The sequence below is a fragment of the Coturnix japonica genome, chromosome 3 (genome assembly GCF_001577835.2).
Source record: "Coturnix japonica isolate 7356 chromosome 3, Coturnix japonica 2.1, whole genome shotgun sequence".
NCBI classification, from domain to species: domain Eukaryota; kingdom Metazoa; phylum Chordata; class Aves; order Galliformes; family Phasianidae; genus Coturnix; species Coturnix japonica.
Window position 1 is genome coordinate 85,210,349 of NC_029518.1, and position 16,584 is coordinate 85,226,932.

Below are 16,584 nucleotides of genomic sequence, written 5' to 3' on the forward strand. Positions count from 1 at the left end.
TTAATTTTTTTTTTATTATTATTTTTTATTTTTCTCACTCTTTCCCCCATCCCAATGGCTCAAGGCCTGTCTCTAGCATTTTAACTTATTATTTCTGTATTAATTAAAGTTTTTCTCTATGTCCTGGTGATGCTTCAACCAGACTGCATTTGCTTCTTAAACACATTTCAGAAGGATCACATAAAATTTGTTATATTTCACACTCAAAACTTGGAGTTACTGAGACAATTATTTGTGGCAAGGAAAGAGGCCAAAAGGTGAGATGATGTTACAGAAAAGTCAGGAAAGGACAGTAGAGATCTTGCTTCCAGGTACATTACTCTTCATTATCATCAGTTCTCAAAATCAATTGAATTGAAGGTGCCCGAAAAATTCATCTCCCTCTAATTAATTCCTCTCCCAATATATGTTACTAGTGAGTTACTTCAGATGTGAATTTAGAGGAGAGTAATACAGCTCAGTTTTGCACTTTCAAAGGCACTTTAAAATAAAAATGCAGTCCCTAAAACTCCTCAACTCTGACTTCCATGTTTTTCTGTTGGTCACCTTATTCTCCTGCATAAGAGAGACAAAGTAAATGATAACCAAAAGTGAATCTGGATACCAGACTTTACTTAGGAACCAACAGGATTAGAGCTTTAGCTTCATTATTTTACACTCACTCCCTCACTATCTCGCTGTCATGCTCACAAACACCTATCTTTCCCCGGAAAGGAGATTTCTGCTGGCATGGGAAAGTTGGGCAGAAAATTGTGTTGGCTCCTATTCCCTATTCCACATCTGGGCAAGGCCTCTGAGCAACTTTTGGCATTTGTCTATATCTATTTGTGACACACACATTTGTGTCCACCCCTCCCATTCAAGATGCTTACCTTATTTCCTGATCCTCTTCTCTCTAAGGCTACGTTTTCTTTTGGAAACATTTCATTTTTCAGCCACTCTTCTTCACAGGCTCCCAAGTTTCGTTTTTTTTTTTTCCCATATACTTTACATATAGAAACATGATCAGCCTCCTAATTGGTGATTCTATTATGTGTCTCTTTAGTAATCAGTAATTTCAGAGCTCAGGACATTTTGCTGTTATTTAGTCCATGTATTATCGAAATTTGCAACCAGCCTACATTGCATGTAACTAGCAAGCATCTGGCCTCTGCTTGAAGCTTCCAAACATCCGTTTTGGACATCTGCCCCTACACCCTCACACACTTGATTATCTGTCAACTATTACCCTTCAAAATTTAATATATTTTTCACGTATGATACCCACATATCTGTTCTCTTTTTCAGAGGGTTCTCTGTCATGAATCAGCTTTATGCACTTAGTCCCACCACATCAAAAAACAGAGAAAGGGCTCCTGCTTCCCAACTTGGATACCCTCCCACACTTCTGCTAGGCTCTTATTTCTTTATAAACATTTTTAAAGCATTACACTTGCTGCATTCCATTTCCTCTCTTCTTCCCATTTAATTTGCTAGTTCAAAATAGATTGCTATGAAATTATACTAGTTGTATGTTTTGTAATGATCTCTTCTCAGGTAATGAAAAGTAAGGGTAAGCTCTGTCAAGTGAGTCATAAGATAATGCTAGGCAATTCTCCACCTGAATACAATTACTTAATCCAAGTGCAGATACAGATCACATTGCCACACAGATATTTTTTTTTCCCCAAAATAACTGTGGAAAGAGACATTTAAATTTCATTTCTGACCCTCCCAAGTTCTTTCCTTTGCTGCTGTATTAGAAAAGGCTGTTAATCAGTTGCCTCTTCAGTAGATCTGGAGGGGTACTTAAATGATTTATTGTGCCCTTTAGAAGAAAGGATATACTTTAGAGATTTATAATTTTTAAAAAGGGTCATTTAAAATTTGCGATAAAGGTAATCATTATGTAGGGTGGTAATAATTCTCTTGAATTTCATGTAAATGCAATTGCTAATTTATTGAGTGCTGAATGTCCAGGCTATTACCTGGTAAACAGGCAATTACATGCCTGTGTGGTCACAAAAATACTATAAAAGAAGAGTAAAGAGATTATTTATCTATCTATCTATCTATCTATCTATCTATCTATCTATCTATCTATTTATTTATTGTTATAGAAAGTACCACCTGTAAGAAAGAATAATTCTTCCATTTTCTTTTAACGTCACGATGATACTACTTTGTTATTTCTTGCTTTCTCTACCTTCAGATTTCAAGATAAGTGGCAAACCGTGGAACCTTTTAACAGTAGAAGTCAGTGAGAGTTGTTAGGAAATCTGCGTAAACTGAAACACTGCTTGTAATATATCTAACCCCAAAGAAGTGGGATGCATGTTTGCATACATTTTTTATATTTGAATAACCATATGGACTAAGTATTATTAACATAGATTATAGTTTAAATTGCACTGCAGCAGAACAACAGTTTAGAAATATTCCTTTATTACTCTATCTCTCATTAAACATGCCCTAGAATGTTTTTTAAATATTAACAAATAATTCTTAAAAGAAGAAATACAATAATGTTTTTGCTCCTTGTCTACTCAGACCTCATGGTGAGTGCCAAATATTTTCTTGTGTAAGTCTGAATTTTGCATTTGTGAATGACTACATGGACGTGACTTCACTGTAACAATTCCAACTGCGAGCTGAATGCAAATAAGTGGTTTTTCCTTCAGTACTCCTGTACATAGCACAGCAAAATTGAAGTGTGGATGGACTGGAGAAAGATTTTCTGATGAATTTCAAATATCTTACCTTCTGCTCTGTAACTTTAGAACACTTAGAATTCCATTTTAGGGGACAGTTTGGTATTTGACATCTTTAAACACAAGTCAAGGCACTCTCTTAAAAATCAAATAGTAATTAACTAGTCTAGACTAACCACGAAAAGAAATCTGAAGAGCTCAAATATTCCTGTGCTCTGCCTTTCTTATTACAGAATACGGAGTTACAAAGTTTACAAAATGAAGCATATCAAAGCAGCTTCACTTCTTTAACAACTCTCAACCTGAATTTGTGTTGGGTTTTTTTTTCAGACACGGAACTCAACTCTAACTGGAGGGTGTGTGCTCCATAAATGACACGTAGAATATCCTTCACACATTTCTTTCCTTTCCTGAACTCATGATTTTTCTTTGAGAAAAACCCATGCCTTTTGTAAATCTAAAAGAGCACTGAGTAGCAGTGAGATCATTTTTATATCATGTCAAAGTGATGGACATCACTTTGTAATTTCTGCCATCAAATAATAGAAAAATTCCTATGAGGATGAATTAAACTATTCCATTTACTGAATATTGAATTCAGTGGCAGTGAAATGCAGAAGACTTGCACAAGTCTCCTTGTACTTACCATTGGAGACAAAATTCTGCAGAGAAACAATGTCAGAATACTTACAGGTTGCTTCAGTCAAGTAATGCACAGACCATTTCACCTCAGAGAAATCAGGTTGAACACATCTGCCTTTACAATAAAACATCAGGAGACTAAAACAATCTTTGGTGAAGTCAATGGTACTTCTTCAATTGATTTGTTTTGTTTAACTGTTGCATTAGAACAGTATTTGGGCCTCAACAGCACTTAATAAATGCTCAGATCCTGTAAAACATATTGACTTTGTCTATATTACAGTGCAGGCAGTCATGGAGTCTAAAGAAGCTTTCTATCAGCTTTAATATCAAGATGGTCCTTGGGGTTGGCCTAATACCAAGACAGTGCTTCTTTCTCTTTAAGAAGCTCCAGGGGATTCCTTATGGCACCTTCTAAGAAGACACTTCTATAGTGTGGGTGGAGCTAGATTCCCATAGAGAAAAGTTTTAGGTACCAAACTTTTTGCTGTGGCTGCCATAATAGAGAAAAATATAGAAATTCTAGCTCCAACAATTCCAGTCCTTTTCCTCTATGTACTTTCTAAAAATACCTAAGGCTACTTCTGAAAAAAGAAGAAATAAAAAGGAAGAAATCACATTCATCACTTTATTGTTTTTGCTTGAAAATGATTCTTCTGCATCTGAAGTACAGAAGGACTACTATAAGAATGATAATTAATACACTTTTGCACATGGAGAACATCTTCATTGATGTTCTTGTTGAAAAGGCCTTAATAGGCTTGTAACTTCCACAGGAAAATGTTTGAGTTTCAGCATCCCAGAGCTTAACTCTGGAAGCACAGCCTAGCAGAGGATCCAAAGCAGGAATAACACACTAGACTGCTCCAAATTTGTGCACAATGTGAAACCATTGAGCACTTGAGTGCTGTGAAAGTATCCATGCTTCAATGAAGTTTGTAAATAAAGCAGATAGTAATAAACCTAGTCTGTGGTAGAACATCAAACACCTACCAGGTCTGGAGCATCAAAGGCAAAAAACATGAACTCTATTGCCCTTCAGTTGTCAACAGTTTGTTGTAAGTTCTCTGTTGCTCCCTTGAAGAAAAAGTGGCTATGAAACCAATTCAACCACTCTTCCTCAATGACTTGATACCAACGTATGAGCCATATTTTCATTTACAGTGAGACCACTTAAATCTTTCTCGTTGTGAAGAGACTGTAAAATGAGTGGATATCAGGGATGAGAGGACATAGGATTCGGGTCCTAAAAGTTGAAATTTATTTTAAATTTCCAAGTGCAAATAGACAGTATCTTCAGTCACATGGTATACAAGACATACATACTACAGCATTTTCCAAAAGCAATTTCCATTCTAGTGCCTTCTTTCACAGATTGTGTTATCAAAAAGGGAAATGGAAAATACATAGAATTATATCTTTCACAGATGAAGATACAGTGTTTATTGTGCAAAGCAACAAATGCAGAGGTAGAAATAAAAACACCATAACTGCAACATCTTCATGCCAGAGGTATGAGGATTCTTGCGTAGTTCACAGTACCTGGGCAGGACAGATTGTCATCTGGGACACTGCTCTAGGCTTCACTACTTCAGCAAAGTTCAGGAAAAATTGTGGGTTTTCTACAATACAAAAACAGAAAATAAAGTAATTGTATTTGCTTACTATGCATCTCCACTGAGAAAAGCACAGGTGCAATATCTGATGAAAACCTTGAGCTAAGACGATACGAAGACGAACAGTAGCATGATGTCTTCAGCTACAAAAAACTGCACCTAATCCTATTGCATGTGGTAACAGAAGTATCACTCAGGAAAGGTTATCCCACCTGCTTCCAAAAGGTATGTAGGACCTGAGAACTGTTGTGACAAACTTCTGTTGAACTTATTTAGGTTCAGCTCTTTTTGCTGCAACTAAATCCATCTATATGCATAAGTGTAAATCAAGTGCACTGATGATTTGTTTTTGCGCAACCTGTCCTCTGATTTGTTTCTCTGCTTTCAAATACCATACCAATAAGGAATTTTAAGAAACACATTCATTCCTGCCTAATTCTTTTATTATTGAATTTAAACGTTGTGATTTTCCAGCCCTTCCAGAGCTACCTACACAACCACATGTATATAAGTAAACATAGAATGACAGCATCATAGAATGGCTTCAGTTGGAACAGCCCTCCAAGATCATCAGCATACACTTGTTTTCATTCATGTCTATTGCTTTAAAACACTCAATACAGAACATTTGAAGCTGGTATTTCAAGTTTTCTGTCTTACCACTGCAACTGTTATATCTTTGTTGAAGATGGATAATGATTCCCAAAGCCCTGATCATATATCATATTTTGATGGTTCTTCCTCTCAACACATTGGATCACAACCGTCAAAGAGATCAGAAGAAGTGCAGCCAGAAGCAAGATAAGGTTTGCTTCTCTAACAAGAGAATCATAAAACTTGACATACCTGCAGAAAACAGAACAGGAAGGGGCCAAGGTGTCTGAATCAGTCTCCTGCTTTCTTGAAACTTTTAACATAAGTACTATTCATCACTTCCATCATTCCAGATAAATAAATAAATAAATAAATAAAATCCCATGTTATGAACTACTCAGAAGCTGCTTCACGAGCATTTAAAGCCATCCCTGTCACAAGTGCAGCACCTCTTAGGAGGAGGCCAGCAGACAGAGAAGGGCAGAAATCTTGTAAACTGTCTGACTGCAATCCACGAATGCTTTAGAGTCAAAACTATAGCATGTAATTTTTATTACAAACAAATGTTTGATATACAGTCAGCTCTCTATTATCCCCCTGGCAGATTATGCAGTTTGTTGATAAATGGTGCCACAACTGCAGGCTAGGCCAGGTCTGGCAGAGCTTATTAGCTTAAGCTCTGCATAAATACTTCTGTACTGCTTCCAGACCCTGTGCTCGGGTGCCTTCACATCATGTTGCTGGAACCAGCAGACTGGGATGCAATGCGGATACATCCAAGTGGCTCTGCGGGAAGCCAGCTCATGTCCAGCCAGGCTTTGTAGTTTGCCAGCCCTACATTAACACTGGCTCACACAGGGGTTAAAAAGACAGATAGTTTTCTGTAACTCACCCTTTTCCTGCTTGTTCCCATTAAATCATTAGCATAGTTATTGTGAGTTCAGCCTTAGGCCACAAGAAAGCTCCCAGAAGATTTCAGTGTTTGTTAGGGAATACACTAAGCAACATCTAATTAACCCCAACCAAAAGCAGGTCCTGGGGACTGTGGCAAACAGGGAGATCCAGGGCCATGTTGCCAAGTAACTGCACAAAGTCCTGGAGCCATCTCAGTGCCTCACTCCCTGCATACCTGCTTTTTCAAGCAGAACTCCCTCTTTAGGAAATTTTAAATAAAAACAAATTCAGTCTTCATGGTGTCCTTATCAAGTAGAGCAATTCACTGGATTTAAGCAGACCTTGGCTTCTAGTATTTACAGGATGATCTACACTGGAATATGTCTTAAGTTAATACATTATAAGATGCTTTGGGATTGTTCAGGGTGGGAAATATGAATCCACTGTTATTTTCAACTCCCCGTGCCCTTTCAGGCTTTGCTGTTTGCTGAGATATCATAAAAGACATGCAAATTATTGCACAGATATGGTATTTTTTTTCCTCACCAAATTGTATTGATATTATCAGCTCACTTTATTGATGCAACCACATGGCTGCCAGGTGCAGAGATTTGTGATTTTATTATTCACCTGTGCTGGAGTCAGACTGGTGACTAAGAGGTTAAAGGTCCCACATTAGATTACTGATCCCAGGAGCCAGCCAGTCCTTCAGTTCAAGCACTTTCTAATGCATATTTTGCACTGAATAATCAACTTATTTTCAAGGTGACACAGTCATACTCTTAAAAGAGCCTCCCCCCACACTAATAAAAAAGACAAGACAATGCTCACCACTCATCTCATAGCTACAGTAGCCTTTTTCCCTTTTGTTTCACACAGTAAGTAAGTTTCATCTTAAACATCTAGGGCTACTCATCCCCTGCCTAAAACACAGCAAAGCCTCCCAGGTAAATGTCACTGAGGAAAAACATATGTGAGCTCAGGTGAATTTATGTGGAGAGACAGAGAGATGAACATTCACATGTATAAATTAGCATATGTACATGTATTTGTACATGCATATATGCATGCATACACATTTGTCTGTAATGCAAGTATTAGGATTTCACAGAAGTTTTTCTTAAATTATTTATGTTAGCTGTGTAGGAACAAATGATTCTGCCAAAACCCAGAAAATAAAAACAAAGTTGTTTGTTCCAGGGTGGTCTCACCAAATCAAAATGCTTTGGTTTACTGAGCAGAAATGTTTGATTTGAATCATTCTGATGTCAAGTTGCATCTGCTCAGCACCTCGTGGGAGTCCCACTGGAACTGTGATGCAGATGCTACATAACTCTGTGATTTCACACAGACTTCCTTGACTGGCAATATATTCAGTAAAGCTGCGCATCTCTCCACACGACCAAGTCATGTAGGATATCCTGAGTCACGTCGTTTACAAGACTGATGATAAACATACTACTGCCAATTAGACCTTTCTGTAAGGCAAGGTAAAAAAAAGACAAGCAAATTACAATGCCCTAAAAGTTTTTCTTTGGAAACTGAAGAGTAACTGTTCATCAACTGAATACTAAACATTTCAAACTGATTCAGTGCACTGAGATGAAATATTTCAACCCAAGACTGAAGAAATAATTAATTTCAATTAAAATGCTACAGAAGGTATTCCATTATTTACAAATTGTCTGTTACAACTTTCCAATTCACAATAAATTTAGATATTTTGACTTTTAAGACTGCAGAGGGAAAAACAGGCTAGAAATTACTAGGAGAGGGAGGTTTTTCTGTATTAAATAATCTAATTCCCACAATGATATAGCAGAGAACACTCTTTTTTCCTCCTGAAATCTATGCTAAGACATGTGGAAGAGAAGGAGACGATACATGACAACTAACATGGCTTCACCAAGGAAAAGTCCTTCCTGACCAACCTAGGGGCCATTTATGATGGTGTAACTGAATCAGTGGACAAGGGAGGAGCCACTGATGTCATCCATCTGGATGACTGTAGTGTCTTTGACATGGTCCTCCACAAAATCCTACCCTCCAAATTGGAAAGATATGGATTTGATAGGTGGACTCTCTGATGGACAAGGAATTGGTTGTGAGATCATATCCAAAGAGTGGTGGTTAATAGCTCATGTCTGCTGAAGATCAGTGATGAGTGGTGTCCCTCAGGGTCAGTGCTGGGACCACTGATGTTTAATATCTTCAACAATGATGATGACAGTGGGGTCATCAAGTGCACCCTCAGTGAGTTTGCAGATGACACCAAGCTGTGGAGTACAGTCAACATGACTGAGGGACAGTTTGCCACCCAGAGAGACATAGACAGGCTTAAGCAGTGTGCCCAGGTGAACCTCATGAGGTTCAACAAAGCCACAGAAATGATCCAAGGGATGGAACACATAACCTACAAGGACAGGCTGAAAGAGCTGGGGCTGTTCAGCCTGGAGAAGAGAAGGCTCCAGGGGGATGTAACAGAGGCCTTTCTGTATCTAAAGGAAGGCTGTAAAAAGGGACAGATCTTTAGCAAGGTAAGTTATGATAAAACAAGGAGAAATAGTTTCAAATTAAAAGAAGATTTAGACTAATATAAGGAAAAAAGTTTTTTATGATGAGTGGTGAGGCACTGGAACAGGTTGCCCAGAGAGATGGTGGACATTCCATTCCTGGAGACATCCAACGTTGGGCTGGACAGGGCTCTGAGCAACCTGATCTAGCTGTTGATGTCCCTGTTCAGTGCAGGAGAGTTGGACTAGATGATCTTTAAACGTCTCTTCCAACTCATACGGTATTATGATTCTGGTAAAGCCAAATAGTAACTTGAGAGTAATGTAAGACACAAAATGAAAAAGAGAAGAATTTGGGAGAGAGCACTAACACATCCAGTATTAACTTATCTAGGAATTTCCCTGCAGGTCAGACAGGGTTTGATGCCACAGAGAGTGTACAGCCCTGGGCAACAAATATGTGTCGGTTCCAGCCTCACTCTTTTCATATTTGCCAAGCACACACTAAGCAGCGCAAACTCAGAAGCACTTCACAGTCTAGGAGGGATCAGGAAAGAAAAGTAATTACTCTCATGAAGATTCCTCTTCACAAAACATTTTTTTGGCTGTTGGGGTGGTTAATATAGCTCTAATTACTTAAATAAGTCACTGGTGTATAATTTAAATTGGGACCTACATACAACTGTCTGTTTTGACTGTTTACAGTGAAAGTAAATGCAGCTAAGAGTAGCACATCCTTTCCAGTTTGCCTACGGCAGTGAAAACCCCTCAAGCCAGCCCTGTCAGGAATGGTGCTGACATGCATTAATGGTACAGTTACCACTAGATAATATAATGCAATTAACAGTTCTCATCACTAGTCCTGAAGGGAGTGCAGCACATTGCAAAATTTTGATCCGCATGTCACCACTGCTGCAAAATTCATTCAGCCCAAAATACATCAGTTGTTCTGATTTAATATCACACAGCCTGTGCTAGATGGTACTATACCATAATTTTCTAAAGATTGTGATCCTGGACCTAGATGACCTCCTGCCCTCACACATTCAAAGCCTCTCAGCAAAGTTGTTGGTCTAGCATAGCTCAGCCTCATGGCCAGAAGCTCCAGAGGGGAAAGAAGATTTTACTCCCTCTATTGGTGGAAAAGCAAAAAACTACATGGAACATACTGATCAACATGTCTTATTTTGTAATACTTTTTGTAATCAACCTATTTCTAAAGTAGATTTTAAGACCCATAGAGCCCACAAAAGGAGCCCGTAAAGAAGAGGAAGAATGCATATCAGTGATATCCCTGGAAAAGATCAAACAAGCTAGTCATTCTGGACCATTCTGAGTTCTGTTTAAACAAAACAGTAACTTGCTCAAGCTGTGTCAGGGAAGGTTCAGATTGGATACTAGGAAAAATTTCTTATCTGAAAGAGTCGTCAGGCACTGGAACAGGCTGCCCTGGGAGATGGTTGTGTTACCTTCTCTGGAGGTGCTTAAGAAACATTTAATTGTTATAGTAAGGGAAATGATTTAGCGGAAAAATATATTGGGGATAGGTAGATGGTTGAACTGGATCATCTTGGAGGTCTTTTCCAACCTTGGTAATTCTATTATTCTATGATTCTGTGAAAAAGTTAAGACTCTCCCATACTTAGTAAACTACAATCACAGTCACAAAGAATCAGACTTCTTGACTAGTTTTAGAGAAGTACAAACATTTCCGAAGTGGCAGCCATTGCTGTAGTAGTTGGGAATGGGATAAACCCCCTTGGAGAGTGGCACTGTCCAGTTCACTGCAAGATCAGGGCATTCTGCTCTCCATTTCTCATTTTTCTGTTGTCTGCAGTATGTCTTTTCCTCCTGTTTGTTATTTCCTGGCAGAAATCATACACTACAACAGTTCCTCTGCATGCTGTTTGTGGTTGATGGAGATAGATAGTTGGATTGTACATCGAAATGCACTCAGGTTGTGGAGGCTGGAAAACAAATGAATATCCAGAAAGCTAGACAGAACATCGGTAGTTAAAACTACTGAGAATCAAGCAGGTTGTGGAACCATGATGGGCACCTGTGTGTGCATGGCAAATTATCTGTGAAGGCAGCTCCCTTGTTAATGACCCTCAGCATGAAGTCTTGTCCTTTTCAGATCTTCTAATGAGAGGGCTTGTTTAGGACTTGAACTTTTCATGGACATGTGCTTTATTGGTCAACATTATGGGAAGAAGCCAAGACGTGAGGCCAGGGTCTTGTTCACCTTGCTTCCTATGTGCACTGAGATGTGACAGGATGTTCCTTTCTATTTTAGTTTACTTGCTTAATTAGAAGTGAAGGGAAATTCATCCTCGTAACTGGATGTACTTCTCCTGATGAAAGCATAATTTTAATATCTGCAGCTAATATTAGTTATGGCAATGATGGCTCTTGCCTGCATGCCCGTTGATTTCACAGGAAGACTTCTTTCTGTTTTCACCTGGTGTGGTTACTTCATACATCATCCTTCTGATCCTGCATCATCTGCCTTTCCAAGGTGAAGGTCTTCAAAAGTTCAGCTTATTCTATTCAGTTTCCCATTTATACCAGCTGCAAACAGCCATGATATCAACTGGAAAGAAAGAAACAAAAGAAAATATATTTTTCTTCTCCTCAGCTAAACCAAATAGCATCAACCTATCCAAAAAATAAGCTCCTTTTTGCTTTCATTCTGAATGATTAAAACACCTTAAATCACCTAAATGCACTCTATATACTAGTTCAGTAGATGTGCATAAGATTATGATCTACTGTTCTTTTGAGAACTGGGCATCTAAATCTAGGGGTTGATTTTGTCAGCAAATGAGTTATATCAAATCACAGATACATTTTCTATATGCACATCATTAATAACAGTGGCTAAATTTGCCAAAGGCAGAAGACCAGGCATAGGTTTCACAGAAAGCCTTTGTGCCAAATGATAAAATACAATAATCCTGACTCTGGTGAAAATACACACACATGTAGGACGATAGGGGCCAAGAATTGAAAACAGTAGAGTGCACTGTTGAAAAAGAATAGTCAGCTGTCTTCATGATTTAGGAAAAAAAAAAGAAAGAAAAAAAAACCCCACCTTAATACAACAATTATCATTAAGAGTGATTTTTCCACCACATAACTGACAAGTAAATTATCACGTCTGTACCTGCATGTTGAGTTACTGCTTCACCTTCACCAGTAAACAAAGGGGGAAAAATTGCTTTCAGCGACATTTTTTTTTCCCAAAGAGCCAAGCTGTTTGTGCTTTCTTCTCTTTTTCTTTTTCTTTATGTTTTGTTGTTGAAAAAAAAAGATCAGATATAATTAGATAAAGTGGTTGTATAAAGCCAAGAGAGCTTTTTCTAGAAACCAGGGAAACTGTGTCTCATTTAGTGTTATCCCTTTAGTTATCTTCCTCCATCAGTGTTTTATTCCTATAGCCTTCCCTAAAAATATTAGAAGGTGAATTAATATTTAATAAAATAAAAGCTTTTATTCTGCTTTATTAAATGCTGAAGAGGTTTAATGAGCAAACGGCAAGTGTGTCAGGTCACAAACATACAGAGCCTAGAGATCCATCTAAATTCAGCTCTACTGCTCTTCTTACTTCCTTGTGTTTCACAAAAGAGAAACTCTAAATCTTTTCTTATGGCTCTTTTATGAAACAGACATCTGGAGAAATTAATTTTTTAAACGGGAGGACACTGTTATTACACCAGCTTTATCAGAAGACAGCAATAATTAGGCATCACCAATAAACATACCAACACAGCGAGGACAAACAGTAAAATTTTAAAGAGCTTTTAAAATGCTGGAATCATCGGTCTGATGAGCCACATTCCAGAAAGGCCCATTTTAATCAATAGGAGCCTGGTGTGGCCAGCTCATATATAAACAGCATTCACAGGACAAAATCTAAAGTTAGATGAGATTAATCTAGGTGACTGTAATCCTGCTTCCTTCTATATCTGGAGGTGTCTTGGCTTTCAACACCCCTTATATATTTCCAACTAGGCAGGATCCAGAAACTAGCAGCTTCCTTGCTCCTCCCTACAATGCTCCATCCTGCAGGTTTTGTCAGAGCCTTCCCAGCAGACTGGTTTCTGCGTACAGTCTCTACCTCGTCCCAATTAGACTATGACAACAGATGAGCCTGAGCCACCAAGTTGCTCAGCAGACTGCTCTGCTTTGCAGACCTGGGCAGGTCCACCAGGTGCTCCCCACCAACACTCCCTGCTCCCACCCTGGGGGCACCAAGCGGGTGTTTGCTGTTTGGTGCCTGCTGTTCACACACCAGGATCAGAGTTAATGGCCACTGGTCTAACAGTGTAATGAAGGAGGTGAGGAGCTGACAAATCATCATTTCTCAGTCTCTGCCGGAAGGATAGGGCAGGCTTCTTGCTGTGCTAAGCTCTTAAATCATTACAGCAGGAACCACTAAAGCTCATGAGCCAGCCAGCTCAGTAGGTAGGAGCTAGCGTGGGAGAGTCCCGAGTTTGCATCTCTCTTTATTTAGATTAATTTTTTGCCCATTCTTAACAGCCACTCAGTAATCTATTCCAGGGTGAAGCCATCCTCGCCATATCCTGTAAAAGCTACTCTATTGTACAAAGAGAGAGCTCAAGGTGAGAGGGTCAGGAAGGGAGGCCATGCACTGCTGTGGCCTTCTTGGGGGTCAGTGCCAGACCCTTCTCCCAAAGATATTTACGTCCTTTATGCAAAAAGCCATTAGAACAGAGTCCAATAGTCGTAACAGGAATGTGTCTCTTTTTATTCACAGCTGACTGTAAAAGCAGAGAATATCTAGCAAAGGAGCAAACAGAAAATGCTGATAGGAGCATACCAATGTATGAGAAAGGAGAAAGAAAGAAAAAATAAAAGCTTACAATCAATTTACTCTGAATGAGAAATCCGTGTCGTACTTATATCACCATTACCCCACTTACCTTGCACAGGTTAGAACTGATGCACTGCCAATTAGGTTTTTCTCCCAGTTCTGTTATTCTGTAGATCCCAGAGAGTATTTCCTGTCACCAGATGCCCATGACCTTCCATATATGCCCAGGAGGCATTTCTCTCCTCCTTTGTATTTAGCAGCCTCTTTCTTCCAGGTAATCCTGAGAAGAGCAGTGAGAGTCATCTGAAGTCAGGACTGAGAAGCATCCTCTCAAAATACAGTGAAGCACACACACTGATGCAGCTGTAGGACACAGTGTGTGCTGAAGGCTGGATTTAGATTCAGCTTCAAAGAGCATTAAATTCGTGCAGTAAAGTTCGAGCTAAAACTTTTTTCATCTTTTACACGATCTAACATTATTTAGATTTCCAAATGAAATTTCAAACAATCCCCAGCTCTGCTCAGTGCATACAGCAAGCTTTGGGCATCACTTTCAAAAGCATTTCATTTGCATCAATCCAGCTGATCCCTTCTGTGTTTGAGGAGATGAAAGTGTGCTTCTAGCCTGTATTTCCCTCTGCTCAGACAATGAAGCACTCATTCTTTTCATAAAAAGAACTAGATCAGCAATCGTGTTCTCTCCTCTTCCAGTTTCTTTAGCTGCACCACTGAAACCTAGGGAAAAAAAATGCATGAAAGCAAGATGCACAGATGTTTACATCACAGGTACCTCAAAAAACTTGGAAGTATCCTAACTGTGTATAGCCTATGCATACATTTCATGCCTCACTCACTGAGAATTAGCATTGAAAGTCATCACAGTGAACACAGGGAACTGGATGAATTTCAATCTACTGCAGAAACCAGCCATTTATGTTGTTTGATGTCATCTGCAGTCACATCACCACAGACATCTTTTGCAAGACTAGTAAAAGAAACATTGTCATTTTTGACATGGCTGCCTGTCCCTCTTCACTGCTCGAGTGACAGCATTCATAGCACTCTTCCCGTTGCTCAGTGCATATAACAAACCCAGGTGCAGAGATGAGTCTCCCAGGCTTCCCTTTGAAGAATGTCAGATCAGCTCTGTTTCTTTTAAAACTGCTCCCTTGGACCAGCTGACATTTATGCAAGCCACACAACACCGAGGAATCAGGATTTCAGGCAACTGATACCACTCTGGGGACATACAAACTGTAATCTAGATGCAAGCTACAAAGCAAAAAATTAACAATACATGCAACTGGATGTCACCGGGGTAGGAAAGCACACTGTGCCATTAAGAGAGTTAAGGACAAAGCAGGTATCAAAGAGGTGAAATAATTCACATTGAGCAGTAATCTTATTGGCCTTTTAACTTGCCACAGAACATCAATATTGCATTAATCTATGGTCCTGTGCAAGCTGTACCAAAGACAAAACATGGAATTTGCAATGGCATAAAGGAGAGAAATAAGCCTACCTATTTTTTGAGCACTCAAACGGCAGTCTCATCACCTTGGGCTCTTTATACAGCAAATGAGGAGTGACGGAAGCACCTCCAGGGGATGCTCCTACCCTCTTGAGGTCTGAATTGCCTTCTAGTGGTGCCTCTTGCACTTAATTTCTCAAAAAAAAAACAAACCCAAAAAACAAACAAACAAACAAACAAAACCCTTAATTTAAGAATCTCTGAACTCATCCAAGCCTAAACCTCCCTTCAAAGATCCATAATGCTTTGAAAACTTGAGAGCAACAGTCACATACTGGGAGGCAGCGTGCTGCCTGGGACTGAGGCTAAAGTAGCAGTGAGATACACCTCTCACACCTTGGGCAGTTAGGGCTTCTTGTGGGAAAGAGCCCACAACTTCCCTCAATTACCTAAAAATTATGTGCCTGCTAAATTGAGCCAGATGTGCTTTGGGAAATTTCACCTCATGGAGTGGATCTATTTTCCTTACAGAGAAATATAGCAAGATTTAAAGCCTTTCCCTGGAACTACATTTCTCACACTAGCCCAGTGGAGAAAAAAGAGCTGAGGAAAACGTGTATATGTCAGTGCATTTCAGATTCTCATGCTTCAGAAAGCATTTTCTATCCAAACATATGCAGCTAACTTTCCAGAAACCAACCTCTAAAATTAATACCCTTTTTTTTTTTTTTTTTTTTTTTTTGTCTGCATATACATAATTGGGGGTATTATTTGTTTACGACACAGAGATTCTAACTTAATGAAATGACTGCGTGAAGAAATGCCTTGATGTATACAAAGGCAACCACATACATCAACAAACCAAGTTATATTTTCTCCCACACTGATGCCTAACAGACTAAACACTGTCTGTGAAAACTTGTAAAAATACATTCACACTAAAAAAAATAAATTTACACTACAGAACTGACACACATTCCTCAACACATGAGCAAGCAAACAAAAATAGGGAGAAGAAAGAAAGAAATACAAATAATGAATGAAATTTAATTCAGCCTTTTACTTTCTTCTAAATAGAAATCACTGCAGCAGTGCTGTGATAATCAGTGGATTCTTTTTCTTTCTTTCTTTTTTTTTTTTCCAAAAAATGTAAAGTGGGCCTTGAAGTCAAAAAACTGTTAAGAAATCACTGTTCTTGGCCATGGTAAAGGAAAGCTGTTAAGCATTGTTGGGTTTATTCTGTGCATAACCTGCTTTCCCGAGCCTCTCTTTTGTGACATGAAAAAGCTCAAAAGGGTGAAGGAACTAATATGGTGATAATACTTTG

At 38.9% G+C, this 16,584-nt stretch overlaps 1 long non-coding RNA gene across 1 annotated transcript; it reads right to left on the reverse strand.

The window, feature by feature from the left end:
* Nucleotides 1-4,570: 4,570 nt before the first annotated feature.
* Nucleotides 4,571-15,923, reverse strand: LOC107312181. Its single transcript, XR_001554425.2, has 2 exons — nt 13,896-15,923; nt 4,571-11,542 (listed from the first exon to the last, which is right to left on the reverse strand). It is a non-coding gene; the product is annotated as an uncharacterized LOC107312181 (long non-coding RNA).
* Nucleotides 15,924-16,584: the final 661 nt, after the last annotated feature.